Source organism: Ascaphus truei, unplaced genomic scaffold (genome assembly GCF_040206685.1).
Source record: "Ascaphus truei isolate aAscTru1 unplaced genomic scaffold, aAscTru1.hap1 HAP1_SCAFFOLD_1527, whole genome shotgun sequence".
In the NCBI taxonomy this organism is placed as follows: domain Eukaryota; kingdom Metazoa; phylum Chordata; class Amphibia; order Anura; family Ascaphidae; genus Ascaphus; species Ascaphus truei.
The window spans coordinates 72,913-77,469 of record NW_027454415.1 but is presented as its reverse complement, the minus strand read 5'-3'; positions in this window follow the sequence as shown (position 1 = coordinate 77,469).

The following is a 4,557-nucleotide window of genomic DNA, read 5'->3' as shown; positions in this document are numbered from 1 at the left end:
GAGAGTGTGAGGTCAGAGAGAGAGGGAGGTCAGAGAGAGAGAGAGAGGTCTGAGAGAGAGAGAGAGTTCTGAGAGAGAGAGAGAGAGAGTGGAGGTCAGAGAGAGAGAGAGAGAGTGAGGTCAGAGAGAGAGAGTGCGGTCAGAGAGAGAGAGGTCAGAGAGAGAGAGTGTGTGAGAGAGAGTGAGAGTGTCTGAGAGACACCAACTGCGCACTGCAACTGTTAGGTATGTATATACACCTTTGTTTTTACTTTGGGCGCCGCGTAAAAATCCTGATCGCCTTGGGGAGCCTTGAAAAAATTCTGATTGCCTTGGGGAGCCTTGAACCGAAAAAGTTTGGGAACCACTGGGTTAATGCATGTTTACTTTTAGCTGTCTCCCAGACCGATAGAGAGTTCAGCACCGAGGGCAGCGGGTTTTTCAAATCTTTCAGTCCTAGGTTTAGGATACCAAATTAGATTCTTAAGCTCTAGCGGGGCGCAAAAACTCCCTCTCCAATGCCACCCAATGCCTCAGCTCCGGATCGCCATGCCACTGTGTAATTTGGCATAATTGTGCCGCTTTATAATATGCCATCAAGCTCGGTACCGCCAAACCCCCAGTTTCCTTAGGTCTTTGCATAATCGACATTTTTACCCGCGGTTTTTTATTCTTCCAAATGAACTTTGTGACTGCGTTCTGTAATTCCCTAATGTCTGATCTTACTACGGGTATCGGAAGGGTTTGGAACAGGTATAGTATCCTGGGGAGGAGGTTCATTTTCACACAAAAAATTCTGCCTATCCATGATATCCCATATGCCGACCATTCTTTGAGTTCTTTTGTGAGAGCTCTGAGAAGTCTCGGATAGTTCTCCTGATAAAGATTATGACTAGATTTGGTTAGGTAGATTCCTAAGTATTTTATAGCTTTGGTCTGCCATTTAAACTGGAAATTGATCTCGATTAGTTTCTCTGTCTCCTTTGGAATATTTAGATTCAGCGCCTCTGATTTAGCTTGGTTTATCTTAAATCCGGAGATTCTGCCAAATTTTTCCAGGAGAGAAAACAGATTAGGCAGCGAGGTAAGCGGTTTTGTCAGAGACAAGATAATGTCGTCTGCGTATAGAGCGATTTTATGCTCTTGGGAGAGGATTTGTATTCCTGAAATGTCAGGATATCGACGAATGTGCGCCGCTAAACGGTTCCATGCATAAGGCAAACAACAGGGGCGAGAGTGGGCAGCCCTGTCTGGTCCCGCTTTTGATTTTAAACAACTCTGACGGGAAGCCCTGATGCATCACCCTGGCTGTCGGAGTTGTGTATAATGCTTTTATTGCCCCTAGAGTTTTGCTTCCAAACCCGAATGCCTCAAGCGTGGACTCCATGTATGGCCAGTCAATCCTGTCAAAGGCTTTTTCCGCATCTAAGCTTAATACTACCCCGCGGATCCCGTTGGCATTTATGAAGTTAATGATATCTATAACCCTACGGGTATTGTCGGCCGCTTGTCTATCTCTAATAAAGCCAACCTGATCCGGGTGGATAAGCCTTGGCATGATCGCGCTCAATCTATTGGCCAGTAATTTGGGAATATATTTTAACATCCGAATTAATTAAAGATATCGGCCTGTAGCTTTGACAATTTGTAGGATCCTTGTCCTTCTTATGAATTATAGATATCGACGCCTGAAGCATCTGGTCCGAGAAGGGTTCTACCGCCAAAACTCCGTTAAATAACTTGAGCATGTGCGGTGCTAGAACCCCTATAAATTTCTTGTAATATAGATTAGAAAACCCATCTGGGCCTGGGGCCTTAGAGGGTTTGAGATGTTTGATAACCGCGGTCATTTCCTCCATAGTGAAATCCGACTGAATTGCCTCGCTCTCCAGTCTGCTCAGCCCAGGTAAGGCCGCCTCCTCTAAGAAGGACTTTAGTATTTTGTTTGTTTTTGGGCTGTGTGTCACCTTCTCCCCATTATATAGCTGTTCATAATAAAGCCTAAACTCTTCCACTATACGTTTGGGGTTGGAGGTCATCTCCCCCGATTTTGTTTTTATGGTTTGGATATTATAACTTGGTTGCCTATTACGAATCCTGTTGGCGAGCATAGTGTCCGGCTTGTTGGCTTTCTCAAAAAACTTCCTCTTGGTCCAGCTTATGTCTCTCTCGGCCTGGGATGTGAGGAGGAGGTTAAGCTCTATCCTTACATCCTTCAACTCCTTGAGAATGTCCTCTCCGCCTGATCGGCTATGTAGTGCAGAGAGCTCATGTAACCTCTTACAGTATATAGTTGTGTCAATTTCGACTCCCTCTGTCTTTTACGTTTTGCTGCAAGACTAGTGTGGGATTCCACAGTGCCTGTGTTTGTGGCAAAAAATTGTCTAATCTCGTCTTTGACTATCTGTGCCAATTCAGGTATTTTAATCAGGGACTCATTTAGTTTCCAGTTTGCTCCCGGGCTAATCGGTCTAATTTGCGTGCATTTTATCTCAATTGATGCATGGTCCGACCATGAAATGTCATGGATGCGGGTGCTAGTGATTTGTGGGACCATTCTGCTCGATACAAAGAAGTGGTCCAGTCTGCTATAGCTGTCGTGGGGATGTGAAAAGTAAGTGTAAGTACGTTCACCCGGGTGTTGTTCCCGCCATATATCTACCAAACATCCCCTTCGTAGCCCCTCTAGAAGCCCTTTGTTTCCTTCTTGTCTCATTTTCTCCTGTCTCGGAGATCTATCTATTCTGGGGTCTAAGACCTTATTGAAATCTCCCGCCAATATTATATTACCGGATGCACAATTTTGTAGTTTGAGAAAGAACTCTGCGAAGAACTGAGGGTCTTTTTCACATGGGGCGTATATGCACGCCAGGGTTATTCTACATTGCTGCAGAGTGCCCACCAGGATAATATATCTACCGTCTGGGTCACGTATTATTTTTTCCATCACAAATGGAACTCTGTTGTGAAATAGAATAGCGACCCCTTTTTTCTTTTCTTTGGCTGAGGCCAGATAAAATTTCCTGAATTGTTTGTCTATAAACCCAGGGTTTTTGTTAGAACAGTAATGTGTCTCTTGTAAGAAAAGAACATCTGCGTTTCTGCGCTTGAATTCTGCGAAGGCGATTCTACGTTTTTGAGGGGAGTTGAATCCCTTAACATTCTGTGATATGAACGTCAATGCTATATTTATGTGTTTAGTGTGTCTTTGTGAGTGTAGTGCATTCTTTTCCTACCCTTGTCTTGACTGCGCAGTAGGTGTCGGTAGTGGTGTTGCAGGTCTCGTGTCGCCAAGTTGTCTCTTTTTGGGATACCTGAGGGAGGGGGAGGAAAACACATAGGGGAGTGACAGGGAACATGAAACCTTGTTAAGCCTACAAGGGAAACCATCTTGGTCTTAATTGACCTGTGGTTTATTGCCTGGGAATACCGCTTGGACTCCGGATGTTCCCATTTTTCCAACAAGGGTTGTGGGAAGCCTTCCAGACCACGGGGTCCCAGGTCTTTGATTGGGCCGCGGCTGAAGGCCACGGTCCAACCCCAGAGGCACATGCCAACAGGTGAGGGAAGGGCAAGCCCCCGCCCCCCCGCCGGCAGCACAAACATTATATTGTAATAATTGGCACATAAACAATATTCTTGTACTCAACTATGCTGCTTGTACTGACACTGAAACTTTGATTAACTCAAACCGCTAACCTGTTACTTCTTTAATTGGCTACCCTCAGCTGTATCAACAAACTAAACTTAAACTTATCCCCTCTCCCCAGCAGGGGAATGCGCGTACCCCCCTGGGGAGTCCCGCCTCACGAACCGGACCCCCCAAACACTGCTGCTGTCTCTCAAGTCCGTCGCGCACTGCGACCTGCTCTGCCGGCGCCTGCACTGACGTCAGTTCCTGGTCGCTGTGATCTCGCGAGCGTTCGCCTGCCGACGTCATCGTCTGGGGGTCGTGTGCAGCACTGCCCGTGAACAGCAGAGGAAGCAGGCGTGTCCCGCGGGCGGAGCTGACTGGATCTCCTCTGCTTCGCGCCAAAATGTCGTCCGCCATGCTGATCCTGCGCTTCTTTTCCCAAATGTCCCGCGGATCACCTCAGGGGGCCATTTTGGCGAGTGAACAAACTTTGTCATCTTCTTTTCTTTTTCTTGGTTTTTCTTTCTGCCGCCACCGATGGGAGACCGACCGGCTGCGGAACCCCAGGGGGGGGTGGAGTGAAGCCCCTCTTGTTTCAGGCAGTGTTTTGTGAGGGGAATTAAGTCAGTTTAACCTCGGGTAGAACGGAAACTTGTGGTCCTTGCGGAACTGCAGAGCCTGGTACATGGCTGTCACACCGGCCTTGAGGGTCCTGCCTTTGCGTGGCGTTGTCCGTTTGGCGGTCCCACTTTTTCCCATTCAGTCCGCCGAGGTGGGCGCCCAACCGGGGCATCTGTTGGCGGTAAGATGTTAGGGATACCCAGCTTATTCATGAATTCCGGGCCATCTGTAAGGTGTTTAAGTGTATGGGACCTGCCATTTTGCACAACAATCAGGGCGAAGGGAAAGGCCCAGCGATACCGGATATTTTTCTCTCTGAGAAG